Source organism: Nicotiana tabacum, chromosome 19 (assembly GCF_000715075.1).
Source record: "Nicotiana tabacum cultivar K326 chromosome 19, ASM71507v2, whole genome shotgun sequence".
Classification (NCBI taxonomy): domain Eukaryota; kingdom Viridiplantae; phylum Streptophyta; class Magnoliopsida; order Solanales; family Solanaceae; genus Nicotiana; species Nicotiana tabacum.
Genome location: NC_134098.1, coordinates 145,757,585 through 145,774,650, shown reverse-complemented (window position 1 = coordinate 145,774,650; position 17,066 = coordinate 145,757,585).

The following is a 17,066-nucleotide window of genomic DNA, read 5'->3' as shown; positions in this document are numbered from 1 at the left end:
TAAATGTTGCCATTGCTCTTCACATTTTTCCTCCTAGGATAAAAAGTCCTAGTCTGATGAACTTTCTCCTAGGATCGAAATCTTAGTCTGATGAATTTTCTCCTAGGATTAACGTCTTAGTCTGATGAATCTTTCTCCTAAGATAATAAAAAAGAGACCTAGTTTGATTAATTTTCTCCTAGGATCGAAATCTTAGTCTGATGAATCTTTCTCCTAAGATTGAAAACCTAGTCTGATGAACTTTCTCCTAGGATAGAAATCTTAGTGTGATGAATCTTTCTCCTAAGATACCAAAAAAAAAGACCTAGTCAGATGAATTTTCTCCTAGAATCAAAATCTTAGTCTGATGAATCTTTCTCCTAAGATTGAAGACCTAGTCTGATGAACTTTCTCCTAGGATAGAAAACTTAGTCTGATGAATCTTTCTCCTAAGATACCAAAAAAAGAAGAAAAGAGACCTAGTCTGATGAATTTTCTCCTAGGATCAAAATCTTATTCTGATGAATCTTTCTCCTTAGATAACAAAAAAAAAAGAGGACCTAATCTGATGAATTTTCTCCTAGGATCAAAATCCTAGTCTGATGAATTTTTCTCCTAAGATACCATAAAAAAAACCTAGTCTGATGAATTTTCTCCTAGGATAATAAGTTTTAAAAAAAAAGGAAGTCTGGATTAAAAAAAAGGTCAATTTTTAGTTTTCTTAAGTTATCAATCTTTAATTTTCTTGAAATCAGGGGTCCCGCCTAGAGAATAGGGTCAGTTTTTAGTTTAGTCAAGCTTAGTTTATAGTTTTCCGCAAGTTCAATCTCAAATTTAGGAGACACCCTTTCTAGTTTGGATTTTTCAGATTTTTATTTCTTTAGCAGACGCATATCCTAGTCGAGTCTTCAATTTTACTCTCATCATTGCATCATTCATCAATAGCATAGGTGATTTATAGTTCTGCTAACAACTCACAAATCTTCCTAGTGCAAATTGGGGCAGAAAAGTTTCTTTTGTTTTGTTTATTTTGTTGTAGTATCAGGCGCCCACCTGGAGAATGAGGGAATTTATTTCAAGTTTTAAGTCATCAGGCGCCCACCTGGAAAACGAGGGAATTTATTTCAAGTTTTAAGTCAACATCAGGCGCCCACTTGGAGAACGAGAAAATTCATTTCAAGTGTTAAGTCAACATCAGGCACCCACCTGGAAAACGAGGGAATTCATTTCAAGTTTTTAAAGTCAGCAAGTGCCCACCTGGAGAATGAGAGAATTTATTTCAAGTTTAAGTCAACAGGCGCCCACCTGGAGAATGAGGGAATTTATTTCAAGTTTTAAGTCAACATCAGGCGCCCACCTGGAGAATGAGGGAATTTATTTTAAGTTTTAAGTCATCTGGCGCCCACCTGGAGAATGAGGGAATTTATTTCAAGTTTTAAGTCATCAGGCGCCCACCTGGAGAACGAGAGAATTTATTTCAAGTTTTAAGTCAGCATCAGGTGCCCACCTGGAGAACGAGGGAATTCATTTCAAGTTTTATGTTAGCGGCAGTCGCCCACCTGGAGAATGAGGGAATTTGTTTCAATTTTCAAGTCATTAGCATGCACCTGGAGAACAAGGGAATTCATTTCAAATTTCAAGTCAGTTGCAGGCGCCTACCTGAAGAACGAGGGAAGTCATTTCAGAATTCAATTCAAGTTAGAAGTACAGAAGCTCGCCTCAAGAATGCAAGTCAACAGTCCGGGATGACCAAAAGAAGAAGACTCAATCCAGAATAAAAAAAAAAGTGAATTCAAAATGCAGAAGCAGATGAAAAGATATGGGCTGTTCAAGACATGATTGAAGTCGCAAGCTTTGCATGTCCCATCTTGATCCAAAAAGCCGAAGAAGAATGAACTACCACTTGCAGCTAGCAAGCATCGAGGTTTAGATCAGAGTCTGCATGAAGAACCAACCAAAACTCAAGATCAAGCTTCAAATGACTCATAGATAGGAATCTTGTAACTCGTAGCTGATAGGCTTAGTTAGTCTTTTTCATTTTGACTTTGGTATAATAAGGAGCTCAGCAAGTAGTAAACAGCAGCAACAACAGTGAAATCATAGCTTCTCGGTAGTCCCAGCTACCTAAACTTCCAGAACTACACTGACCTGATTCCTTTATAGCCAAGGATATGTAGGCAACCTCCGAAGAAAGGTTCGGTCAAACATTTAAAAAAAAAAATGCTTCCCATGGAGTATCCAAACGGGCAAAAATTGCTCGTAATTGCTCACTTTATCTTTGCCCGAAAACTCTTCATGTTTCCGAGCATAAAGGGACAGTTGTGAGCACCTAATTTTTGCCCAAATATAAAATTACTCCTAAAAAATCAAAACAATAGCTTTAAATTATTTTTCTATATTTTTACTTAATTCGCTTTGTACGTATTCTTTGTTTGATGCATTTTTAAGTTGCATTTTAAATCCTAAATAAAATACAAAAATATTTTTAATTTTTACATTTGTTTAGATTTTAATTGCATAATCAATTGTATTTGTAAAACAATAAAATACCAAAAAATACATTAGTAACTCTACATGCATTTGTTAGCTAAATGAATTAGTTAATTATAGAAAAATAGGTCATTAGGTTAATTTTACAAATTAGTTGGAATTAGGAGTGTTAAATAAATTGATTAGTCTTGCAAAATACAAATAAAGAAAAGAGAAGGCTATGGGGTCTCATTACAGCTTTGGGCCAGGTGCTTCTAGTGACCCATTTTCTTTTCATTCGCCCTAGCCCACTACCTGTCAGCCCAATATCCCCTCTCATCTCTAAAATAGACCCTAATTTCACTCTCCCCTTAGAGGCTGAACCACAACAGAGGACGGACCCCCCTCACTTCTTCAACAAGCAGCGGTGCACCCCCCCTCTGCTCCATTTTCAATCTCTCTCAGGACCTTCCCCATTTTAAAACCCTAGCCGTCTCCCCCCTCTCCTTCTTCACTCTCCCATCTATCTCATTCAAAACACATTCCTTACAACATAGACATTTATTTTTGTATTTTTTAGATTCCTCTCACCAACACACGATTTTCACTCAGCATTTTCCTCTCAGACTTCACACATGAATACACCCTAATTCCTGCATATTCATACAGGTTTTCAGACTTTTCTTTGTTCTCAAAAACTTCTGGAATTCCAGCCTTCTACCTTTAGAAAAATTTTAGAAAACTAAAAAATCTCCAGTTAGCTTCATTATTTGATATTGGGCATCATTCTTCTGCTATTTGCTTCTTCTTTTTTATTTTTTCTGGGTTTTTGGAGTTTGGTTTAGCTCCATTTCTTTGCTGTATTTACTGATGTTGTCTGGATATTGTTGTTTCTTCACCCCAATTTTATAGGCTTATTTTCTTAAATTTTTGCTCTGCTGCTTCTCTTTAGGTACTAATTTCAACTTTGAAATGTAAATATGGTTGAACGTCCATATGCTATGAGTTGGTTGAAATTTATATACATACCTAAATATTTTCTTGTTAATGTGCCTCCCACAATGAGTAGGTTTGGGCTTATTGAACATGTAAACCTGTTTATTCGAGAAAACTGAGCATGTATTTTGATACTGTAGCTTAACATGAACAAATTATTGTTTGGATTTGCTGTTGACTTCAGTATGATATAGGATGCTTAGTTAAGTTTGATTCGCCAATTCCTCATTAGCCGTTAGTTTTATTTGATACGAATTGCTAGCTTGCCATTTGTTGCTATGAAATTCAACTGTGTTTCTTAGGACGAGAGACTCATGATAATTCTAGGCGGAGTTTTCAAAAGTTGAAAAATGAAAGTGTAAGCTATTTTGTATGAGCAGAATTAATTATTCAGAATTCATTTGTTGTTAAGGTCTGTAATAATCCATTTAACTCGCAATGTAAAAGAATTAGTCTTTGACAATTGTTTATTATCATACGATCTTAAGTATGCTCCTTGGTGTGATGAATTGATTTTTGGACATCGAAATATTCAAAGGCGATGTGAAGAATGTTGAATGATCGACTCCTGATTTCGTAGTTTTTGTTTGCAAATCATCATAATTGTAATTGGAACATTTCTATTGGATTGCTTGGCCCAGTTCCCTAAACTTTGGGCCTAGCCTCTAGTTTAATTTAAGTGGTTTAATTAATTCATATAGTTATGGGTTAGGACAACCAGGCTTAATTTGTGTTAGACGGATCATTTTAGATTCACTCTGTCCACAAATAATTTCATAACTATAGACCTCTACATGTAATCTCAAACTCTAGGAAATACTCATAAATATTGTAGTTTTTTTTAGGTGCGATTGATAAATAAATCATCGTGACTGTGGGTTCGGTTTTCGTGTCATAGTTATGATACCTAATCCCAATTCGGGTGTGCATTTCATGTGACTCGCCCATAACTTCAAATAATAATAACAATTTACATGTTGTAAATCGCGGGTACATTACACGTGGTGCGATTCGTAATGTGTACAAAAACAAACGAGCGCGCGACATCGCGACTTGTTCAAACAAAATTCCATAAATATTAAAAGTGGTTAAAAGATAAAAATGCACAATAGGTTTCAAATATGTATAAATCAGATAATTAGGCCAATTATTACTAGTTAAGCGACTGTGCTAAAATCACGGAACTCGGGAGTGCCTCATACCTTCTCTCGGGTTAACAGAATTCCTTACCCGGCCTTCTGTGTTCGCAGACCAAAAATATAATAGAGTCAAATTTCCTCGATTTGGGATTTCAAAATAAATCGGTGACTTGGGACACTATAAATTATTCCAAGTGGCGACTCTGATCAAATAAATAATCTCATTTCGAATATTGTCACCTAAATTGGAAAAAACTCCCCTATCCCATATCCACCGTGGGAAAAAGGAGGTGTGACACCAATCTTGGGAGGTTGTTATATTTGTTTCCACTTTTGGTTTAAAAAAAAAAATGCTTGAAATGTAATTGTAATCGGCTTATCTAGTCTTAGAGACTAAATGTCATCACGACGCCCGTGGTGGGATTTTTGGGTCGTGATAAGTTGGTATTAGAGATCTAGGTTTATAGGTTCTACGAGTCACGAACGAGTCTAGTAGAGTCTTGCGGATCGGTACAGAGACGTTTGTACTTATCTTCGAGAGGCTACAGAACTGTTAGAAAATTTCCACTTCTTTCATTCGTGTCGTGCGGAATTTGTTGAATTTGGAATTTGAGCCTTTGTATATCTATTCTCTCATAGATTGTGAGGACACGTGCTACCGGGTCAACTGTCCAGGCACCCACGTATTTTGCTATGGCCACAAGAGGCTGAGGCCGAGGTAGAGGCCGAGGAAGGGCACATGCCGCAACTAGAGCACCTGTCAGAACATCTGTTGAGGAGCCGCCAATAGCTCCAGTTGGGGGACAAGTACCGGAAGTACCTGTTGTTATCCCCGAACTTCAGGAGACTTTAGCATAGCTCCTGAGTATGTTTGGTACATTAACTCAGGCGGGATTGATCTCTGTTGCACCAAATATTTCGCAAATTGAGGGAGTAGCTCAGACTCCTACCACGACCCCAGAGGAGCAGGTTCACATTGGTCAGGTTCTGGATGTAGTACCGGTACAACCTGTTATTCTGGTCCAGCCTGAGATCAGGCCAGGGGCATCAGAAGGAGAACAAAAGAGACTTGAGAGGTTTAAAAGGTATAGTCCACCTACTTTCAGTGGCACAACTTCGGAGGATGCCCAAGGATTTCTAGAAAAGTGTCATTGCATTCTCCGCACCATGGGTATTGTGGAAGTTAGCGGAGTTGCCTTTACTACATTTCAGTTGTCAGGCGCAGCATATCAGTAGTTCCAAGTTTATGAAGAAGGTAGACCAGCCGATGCAATACCTCCAACTTGGACTCAATTTTCGGAAATGTTTTTGAAAGAGTTTGTTCCCCAGACTCTACGAGATGTGTGGTGCACACAGTTTGAATGGTTGCGTCAGGGCACTATGACAGTGTCAGAATATGCTATCAGGTTCAGTGAGTTAGCCCGTCATGCACCTATCTTGGTTCCTACAGTTAAAGAGCGAGTCCGCAGATTCATTGAGGGGCTCGATTATGGTCTTAAAATATGCATGGCTTGAGAGTTGCAAACTGATACTCCATTTCAGCAAGTAGTGGAGTTTGCGAGGATGATTTAGGGTGTTCTAAGTGAGGAAAGGGATTCTAAGGAGACCAAAAGGTCTCGAAGCTCTGGAGGGTTCAGTGGATTTTACTCTTCAGCTATGACCCATTATGGCGGAGGCTCGAGCAGTCGGCCAGCTCATTCTGCACATCAGATTACTCGGGGTGCTCCAGTAAGTTCTTTTAGTGCACCACCGACACAAAATTCTTACAGTGGTTATTCCAGTTATCCGACACAGACTCAGTACGAGCAGTCGCGACCTCAGAGGGGTTGTTATGAGTGTGGTGATACTAGGCATACCATGAGAGATTGTCCTAGACTTGGGAGAGGTGGATTCCATCAGAACACTCAGGCTATGGGCCCCAATGCAGTTACTACCCCACGTACACAGCCAGTTAGAGGTGGAGGACATGTGGGTAGAGGGGGAGGCCCAGCCCGTTGATATAATTTCTACGGTGTGGCTGAGACCACTACACCAGATGGTGTCATTACAAGTATGATCCTGATTTGTTATAAAAGAATATTTTTCCTTAATTTGATTCGGTTCTGAATTTTGAGGCGAGTCCTCCTATTATGCTCTGCTTATGGATGAGCTTTGTAATTTTGTGACCCACTTATATGTTGATCCCTGTCGGGAGATTCGATGATGTTAGCATGTGTCTATCATTTTTATTTTGTATACTATTGAGGACTATAAGTCCAAAAGTGACTTTCTATTACTCTCTACAGTGATTTTTGATGTGATTTCAGAATAATTGATTTTAATTTTATGAATTATATGCCCTATTGGTATGGGGGTTCATTATATGTTGTGAAAATTGTTTACGAAATTTATTGAAAAGAAGTAAAAGAGGAAATTAAAAATTTCGGTTGGCACAATGTGCAAAATACTTGTGATTCGGAGTTGATGACGAGATCCTTGCATTTTTTTATGGTGTGAAATATTTAAACTGGGCTACAAGCCGCGGTGGAAGTTATATAAGGACGAGATCCTTGTGGTGAAAAATTTATGAGTATAAATTCTCCCTTTGTGGAATTTAAATTGTATTATAGTACTTATAGGGAGTCATGCCTGTTAGGTTTATTTGAAAATTATTGTATGAATTTCTTTGTGCATAATTTGCCATATTCGTGTTGTAATTATTGAGTTTTAGCCTACGAGATGAGTGCCCAAGTGGCGTTAAATATAACTCGTTAATTTGGGTAAATAATTATGAGGTCTTCATGTCTCGTATCTCATTGTTAGTAAAGTGGAGGTTTGAAATGAGATTTTGTTAACATGAGGTTAATTGGCGATGTTGTAATCGATTATGAACAACTATTAAGACAAGATATGTGGTGATGGGCATACATATGATGTGCTTCATGTCCTGATATCATTATGATAATGCAGTGCTTGTAATGTTGAGATTAGTGTTATTAATATACACATTGTGGTGCTTTGTTGGGTTGTGGATGTGTTGTTAGGAGTTATTTTGGTGTTACTCTAGCAGGTGGATAGGCCCAATTACAGGGGATACTCTGCCGAAATTTCTGAAAAATTTGGGAGTTAGTAAAATTTGGGGGATTGAGACGTGCGAAAGAAGATATAAGTTATGTTATGTGTTTGAGGGCAGACTCTACTTCTCATTCAAGGGCGAATGATCCTAAGTGGGGGAGAATGTAACACCCCGAAATTTTTTTGAAGTACCTCAACACTATCAAGAAAGTTGATTTGTGCGCAGGCATGAGTTGCTATAGCCAGTTGAGACTAATACCGTGCGTTGATGTGAAAATCAGGTCTTTTGAAAATGTTTGGAGTGTAATAAATTTAGTCTTAAAGTTTACAAATATGGATAAAAGGAATAATCTCAATTGAGATGGTGTTGTCGGGATTATGTCGAATAGGGTGACGTGGGATCACCCCCGGGTATATGCGCGGTAAGATGGAATAGTGATTTGATGGCTTGGAAAACAACTCTTGGCACGTTCAAGGACAAACATACGTTTAAGTGGGAGAGAATGTAACGATCCGACTTGTCGATTTGAGTTATTACTCTCCTTTATACTATTTGAAGTCTTGAATAGCTTCATATGATGTATTATGACTTGTGTGCAAAATTTGAGGTCAATCAGACTTGATTTGCTATATTTCGGTATCAAACCTAGGATATTTCGACATCGATTGTTCAAGAATACGTGGTATCACATTAAGCAAATGAGCTCTAAATTCAGTTTTGATTGAAGCATTGGGATTAATTAATTTTGTTATATCTTTGAAATTGGTTGTGGCCATTGGGCAAATTGTGATATGAATTGATTTTGTTATGTTACCGAAATAATATTTCGTGTAAATTGTTGTGTTATTTGAGTTATTATTTTGAGGATATAAGGGTGGCATTTCACTCTTGTTATGTGTGTTGGGATATTGTATGAGAGGAGCGATAATGGTGGCTATAGGAGAGATAAGGGTGGCTATAGGAGCGATAAGAGTGGCTATTGATATTGTCAGGGCGGAGCGATAAGGGAGGCTATTATAGAAGTGATAAGGGTGGCTATAGGAGCGATAAGGATGGCTAGTGATATTGTTAGGGCGTAGGGATAAGTGAGGCTATTATAGGAGTGATAATGGTGGCTATATGAGAGATAATGGTGGCTATTGTCAGGGATGATATATGATGATGTGGGGTTATTGCGTTGGTAATTTTCATGTGATGTTTTGATTTTTCTTGTGTTCATTTTTATACCTTGTGCAATTTGTCTTGTTGTTGATAAATTGATAATAGTATGATCTATGTTGAAATTGGGAGCATGTGGTTATTGCCAGGCGGATTATGAAATAAAATGTGGGCACGAGGTGCCGTGAGTAAATAATGATGATATTGACACGTGAACTGTCCGTGCAATTATGATATGAAATGTGGGCACGAAGTGCCGTGAGTAAATAATGATGATATTGGCACGTGAATTATCCGTGCAATTGTGATATAAAATGTGGGCACGAGGTATCGTGGTTAAATGAATGATGATATTTGACACGTGAGTTGTTCGTGCGGTTGTGATAGAGAAATTGGCGCGAGGTGCCGTAAAAATATGAAAGTGAGCTGAGACCCGTATTTTATGATTTTGAAATGTTGTGTCACATGGTGACTTTTATTCGAAAGAGATTTAGTTGAAAGAATTTTATTTGAGAAATATTTATTTGAAGGAATTATATTTGAAAGAGATTGAAAGAGATTTATTTGAAAGTATTATATCGTGAAGATTTCTATTTGAAAAATATATAGGCGAAAGATTTATATTGGAAGGACTTGATTAATTGGTTGTACTTGTATTCATTATTTGTTGCGCAATATTTATGGTATTTTTGTCGCCCTGCTGTGTATATCACTAGTTGATTATTGTTGTCATCATTGTTATTTATTTCCTATTATTTTTGTATACTATATTGCATATGTTATTAGACTGGTGAGTGTCTCGACTGTACCTCATCACTACTCCACTGAGGTTAGTCTTGATACTTACTGGGTACCGACCGTGGTGTACTCATACTACACTTTTGTATATTTTTATGCAGAGCCAGGTATTGGAGCTATCGGACTCGGACAGAGTTAAAGTGTGATCGCAAGGATTCAAGGTAGAGCTGCTTGGTCGTCACAGTCCCTTGAAGTCTTTCCATTTTATTGTACTGTTAATTATTAATCTAACAATATTGAGTATTCGATCCTTGAGATCATTTCATGTATTCAGTTAGAGTTCATGACTCAGTATTACCAGTCTTGGGAGGTTGTTATATTTATTTCCTCTTTTGGTTTAAAAAAAAATGGCTCGAAATGTAATTGTAATCGGCTTACCTAGTCTTAGAGACTAAGTGCCATCACGATGCTTGTGGTGGGATTTTTGGGTCATGACAGTATTTTTTTGTCATTTCACCAAATGAGTATTTTCTTTTCATGAAATAAAAAAAGTATTTAATTTCATTTTAACAAAAAAAAAGTACTTTCTTTTCATGATATAGAAAAAATATTTTCTTTCATTTCAACAAAACGATGTAGTAATTTGTATTTTCTTTCATTTAAACAAAATGAACATTTTCTTTTCATGATGTGGAAAAAATATTCTTTTATTTCAACAAAATGAGTATTTTTTTCATAATGTAGTAAAAAGTATTTTCTTTCATTTCAACAAAAAGAGTATTTTCTTTTCATGATGTGAAAAAAGTATTTTCTTTTATTTCAACAAAATGAGTACTTTATTTTCATGTTGTAGAAAGAGTACTTTCTTTTTCAACCAAAAAAGTGAATTTTCTTTTTACTTATGGAACACAAATTTTAACGTTGTTTTGCGTATAAAAAAGTAAAGCAACACATTAGTTCCTTTGATTTTGTGTAAATTTTTAGAAGAATAATTAAATTCTTGAAGAAAATAAAGTCCTGAAAATGTTGTGTGTTGGGTATTTGGGAGGGGGGAGCAGAGGAAATATGAGGAGTTGGGGGAAGGGAAGGGGAGGGATAAGGAGAACAGCATAAAAAATTATTTTCTTAAAATAATATTTTCTACTCTCTAACCAAACATCAGAAAATATTTTTCGAAAAAAAATTTACTCACCAACCAAACAAGGGAAAATAACTGATAAAACCACTCATTTTTCATGAAAATATTTCAATGGAAAACATTTTTTTCGTACCAAACACACCCTAAATGCTATAGTTGATTACAAAGCGGATGACATTAGTTTCAACTAGCAAATTCCCAATCAACTTTGGAAAAATATTAGATTCTAAATGCTATAGTTGATTACAAAGCAGATGACATTAGCGAGCTTCTCCATTAAAATGTTGAAACCTCTAACTCTTATTTTTCTTTTTGTTTCTAAATTTATCTTGGCTCATTAAAGTAGGGGTATCAACGGTTCGGTTTGGCCGGTTATTTTATAAAATTTGTACCATACTAATTTTTTGATTATTCCATTTTGTATAACCAAAATTAGACTTTTCGAAACCATCCAAATCATCTCGGTTTCTCAATGGTATCGGTACAGTTCGGTTAATTTTTCGATATTTTTTAAAAAAAGCCATGCAAGAGTCGCTAGTCGAAGTTAGAATGTAATAAATGTGTATTTGTATGGGACTTTGGCAGAACTCTCTAGACATTTTTACTATTTTAAAAGCGATGGTCAAAGGAACATTAAAGATGTCGAGAATAGAAATTCATCCCACTATTTTATGGTAGCGTAAAACAAATTAAGCAAAGAAAAGAGAAATATAAATCATTCGAGTGGAAATATACTAATCAAGTTGGAATCAAGAATAGAGCTTATTAGAAGATTAGTATCCAACAAGAGAAATCATAATCATACGAGAGTAAAGATATCCAATACCTAGTGGCTTGTTACTAAAGATTGTTGGAATACCTAGCTAGTGGCTTGTTTACTCAAGATGTTTGAACTAATTTAGTTTCGATATGAGTAGTAGAATAGGTTTGGAAACTCTGGATATTAATTACTTGGTCACTTGTAGCCATTTCCATAACCCCAAAATCCAAGAAAAAAATTTAATGGTTTGTTAGTTTTAAACTTAGTATATAAAATATATTTTTCATATACAAATTTATTCGGTGCGGTTCGGTAGTTTTTCGGTTTATTTTTATAAAATTAAAAATCTACCCTATTATTTGGTATAATTATAAATTTATATAAAAACCTATGATTTTATTAAAAGCAACCAAATAATCGATTTGGTACGGTTCAGTTCGAGTAGTTTAGTCTTTTTTTAAAGATCCATTGACACCTCTACATTAAAGTAACCCATCTCCTGTCAGAATTTCTTCTGCAAAATAAAATACTAAACAATGCCACAAAATACTAACTAAAACAATTTCTTTAAAATTGTCTCAAAGGAAAAGCTTTAAATAGGAGATTGTACACCATATGTCAGATGGCTAGAAGTGATAGAGATAACAGGAAGCAAAGTCCTAGTTCAACATCACCAAAACATAACATAATACCAAACAATAGGAAACAAAGTCTAGATGCAATTGATTACAACACCAAAACTAAACATAGTCTTTCGGATCAACACATTAATAAGGGAGCATTCTTGTTTTGATGGACAATCTACCTGTCACCCCGAAACACAAGTCAGATAGTGAGATGATGCTTAAGGAACTTTAACGAGAAAAAAGAGAATGAGAGGTGTTCTTACTACTTACTCTGAACTCATCGTGTACGTCCGAAATTGCTTTCCCCGTCACATCTGCCATAGATCATATAGTGAACTGGGAAAAACGCTTATCTGCAATGAGAATAGTATCAGTGACGGTGACTTTTTCAAAAACTCCATTTGATAGTGTTTGATCACCGGAGAGCTGCAAAGAGGAAATATTTTGGTCAAAACAATGCTTAATTAGCCCCCAAATTCCAAACACATGTAAAGCAAATGTACCTAAAAACAGCATGTGGACTACATGCATAGACTTCCCGAGCCCCTCCCGGCGTAAGAAAGCGGCTCCTCTAGCAATAGTCTCTGAACAATCATTAACTATTTGTCATAACTTGGCCAGAATATATAAAAACTGAAAATCATACTAAGACAAGTCTGCCAAAAGGCCATAAAAAGATGTCACTCTTAAACTTGTTGATAATCAGGACTTGGTGGAAGATGCTAATACAAAAACTAGAGCCAAATAGATGGTGCAGAATACTCGTTCAGTATTTGGCACAAGGGCAGCTCAATAAAATTTGTGATCAAAAGACAAATTTTAATAAAAGTACTTATACTTTTTATGTTAGAATTCATATATGTATATATATATATATATATATATATATATATATATATGCGCACACATACATACGCATAAAAGCTATTGTTATAGTATAATATTCTTAAATGATATAAAGCCTTTAACTTTACATAGTGATAATATTATTTATATTAGTAATTGATAAATTGAATAAATAAAATATTAGGCATGTATTTACAATATATTTTTTTTGATATTGTTGTAAAAAATTATATTTACCAATATGAAAATATAAGTAGTTTAAATCAAAGTTCTAAAGTATTTTACTATTAAAGAATAAACAATCTATTTTTCTTTATTTTTTACAGAATTTTTATACTTTTATTTTTTCTGCAAACTTTAATATTTTCTAAGCTAAAATAAAATCATAAAATTTACTATTAAAAAATTTTGGGACCTCAAAATCTCGAGAGCTTAAATCAAGGCTTTACTAGCCTCCCCCTTGAGTCACCCATCCTTTCTTGACATTCTCAATTAGATTTTATAGAGTTCCAATTAAGATACGACAATAAGAACAAGAACACTAAAGACAGTGAATGTGCCATTCAGTTAACAAATGCGAATGAAGTTGGTCGAACAACATGTTCGTACGACAATGATCTCAACGAAACTGGTGTCTAAAATCAAAATATATTAAAAAACCCTTGAACTTTTTTCATAAAATCCATAAAATAATAAGACTCTAAAAAGGGCTAATGTGAGAATGCAACGCATACGGATGATGTGTTGGCTAGGGGCACGTTATGATATTGAATTCTCTTTTATACAAAAATATGGTATTAAGTGAAAATGATAAAAGGGGTGAGTCCATTATTCATCAAGTTTTTTTTAACATTGAAACACTTGCCTCAAAAAAATTCTTAGTTAAAGAAAATAGACACAAAAGAACTTACTTTTTGACGTATGAATATTCCAAAAGAAATAATTAATTTAGAGAATTTGCGTTAAAATTTGAAAGTAAAATCGTAAGAAAGGTGAAAAATAGTATACATAGAAGAAAATTAAAATTGATAAAAAGGTAAATATATTGTTTAATTTAATGAGAGAAAAGATGTATCATATTAACTCATTCAATCATATCTCTACCAAATTTTAAAAAATATTAAAACTTGAATTTTTTTTATTAACTAGTATATAAATATAAATTATATATTTTTGGACCTTAAATATTTGGGGGCCTAAGGCAAGGGTTTTGCCTGCCTTACCCTATAGTCGTCCTTGATTTGGAACACAGGAATTGATGAATCAAAAGAGGGTTGTAGTGATTACTTTTCAAAACAATAGTGGAGGGGAGGCTAATCAATGTACTACAGACCCTAAAGATCCCCCAACTCAAAATGCAAAATGCTTTTCATTCTAAGTAGGAACAAGACAATTTAAAAGCAAATTCACGTGTAAATACTCATGAAGACACATAATCTAACAGCAATGCAAATGTGTACCATAATCAATTAAATGTGACTGTTGAAGCAGCTAATAGTGTGAATAAAGACCAGCATGCCTTTGAACATGAAACCTCAGCTTAACTGAATGGTTCACAGCAGAGTAAGGAGGTCACAAAAGCCAACAAGCGAGAGTACTCAAATGTCCCAATTTCACTGAATTTGATTCTGAAGATGAAGTGGTTGATACTTTAACCAAAAACTTTGTTGTGAATGATTCATAGCCTTCCATCTGGAGAAGAAAAAAATAGTTAGAGTAGTACAATTAACAAGATACAAAAAAAATCGTGATATAATAGAAAACCTTATCATTCGAGCATGTCCAAAATATGGAACCACAACAGTGACCCTTTTCGCGCCTCGTATCTTACAAGCATCCGACATTTGCATAAGCTCGAATTTTTTTTGGCTTATGGGTACACACAATGACTGCACCACATAAACATTAACGAAAAGGTCTACCATCATCATTTCTAGCTGTAAACCTAGGGAAGAAGCAATTTTCTGATTATTGACCAAATATTTTTGTAAAGTATGGCATTTTGGCCTAACTCAATCCCAAAAGTTAGCTTACGAGGGGAAGTCCATAAAAATAGACAATCAATCCATTCCCCAACTAATGTGGAACTCTGACCCACTCTAACACCCCCTCGCATGCCCAGACCACCAACTGGAGCATGTACTATACATCATAAGGGCCCAAACAAAAATGGACCTGACTCTGATAGCATGTAAAATACAGAGAAAATAGAGCAATCTCCTTGTGTATTATTGCAAGAAGTAACAAGTATATATACAAGTACATATAGCCCTAACTATAGAAAGAATAAAAAACGAGTTCCTATAAATCTATTACGAATACCTATAATTCTATTAGCTATGTACATTACATAAAAGTATGTCTACATTCATTATGTTGTAGTGGGTCAGAGTCTCACATTGGTTGGAAAATGGACTGATAGTCTATTTATATGAATTTGGGCAATCCTCCCCTCATGAGCTAGTTTTTGGGGTTGAATTAGTCCCAAATGTCATATTTTACATGGTAACAGAGCAGAGACATTTGATTCGTCGGCGTTGCTTCATAAAGTTCGTCAGAAGTCATAGACCATGTTTGGTACATGGAGGTACGAGGGAATCAACTCGGGGTTTCATTTCTGATGTTGGCTCGATATTTTCGGTCAAAATTTTATGATTTCTTGTTCATCAGACTTCGATTGGGTAGATTTTAAAGCATTCCAGGTTTTGACAATTTTCTTTTCTTTGGTCAAAATTATTTTTTTACTTTTCATTTTATGATTTGGAGTCTAGTTAATATCTAAGGACCATATTCTTAGTAAAATTCTCCTATGTGAATCTTTGGCTAGTTGAGCTTTATTCAAGTGAAGATCGTTTGGGTGATTGGGTTAGACGAGAGATTCTGTTACTTGATCTTTTGGATATTTGTTGGGGTATCTTTTTAGTGAAATTTTACTGGTTCCTCTTCCATTTTTTTGATACTTTGAGTGTTCTAAATGAGCAAATTCTTGATGGAACTTTTCAATTATATCAGTTGGAACTCTATTCTGTTTGATTCTCACTTATTCTCTCATTTATTGGGTAAACTTCTGATTTTTTATTCCATGGAGGTAATTTTATTTGTGTAAAGTTCTAATCGTGGTTAGTTTATTGAAGTTCCCTTTTGTTTACTGGTTGTGGTCAATTTGTTGAAGTTCCTTTTATTTTGTAGTGTATTATTATTATATTGGATTTTATAAAAAAAAGTTCAGGGGTCTTTTAATATATTTTGATTTTAACCACCAAATTTCGTTGAAATCATTACCCAATGAACATGTTGTTCGACCAACTTCATTCGCACTTGTTAATTGAATGACACATTCATTGTCTTTAATGTTCTTGTCATTGTTGTCTTATTTTAATTGAGACTATATAAAATTCAATTGTGAATCTAAGGGATAGATGATTGGCTAAAGGGGGTGGCTAGTAAAGCCTTGATTGAGATTTGAGGCCCCAAAAATTTTTTATACTAAATTTATGATTTTATTTTAGCTTAGACAATATTAAAGTTTGTAGAAAAAAATAAAAAGTACAAATATTTTGTAAAAAAGAAAGAAAAAGAGATTATCTATTCTTTAACAGTAAAATATTTTAGAACTTTGAATTAAACTACTTACATTTTCATATTAGTAAATATAATTTTTATAAAATTATCAAAGAAAATATATTGTAAATACATGCCTAATGTTTTATTTACTCAAATTATCGCTTACTAATATAAATAATATTATTACTATGTAAAGTTAAAGGCTTTATATCATTTAAGAATATTATACTATCACAACAAGCACGGAAAATGGTAACAATAGCTTTTTTGCATATGTATGCGTGCGTGCATGTATGAATTCTAATATAAAAAATGTATGACCTTATATTAAAATTTGACTTTAGGTCACTTATTTTTTAGCCGCTCTTGACTACATGAAAAGAAATCAAGAGCCAAGCTCTCAAAAGTTTCACCCAAAAGAAGCAAATCTAAAATTTATCTACTTTTTAAAGTTTCTTTCAACAATATTGATTCATCCTCTTACATCATACTCATTCAAGTTCTTGTTTCAGTTGAAAGAAAGGAAAAAAAAAAAAAATCCAGGGCAGATTTGAAGAGCAATAAGAGTATAGGTGTGTATAAAATGAGAAATAAACCT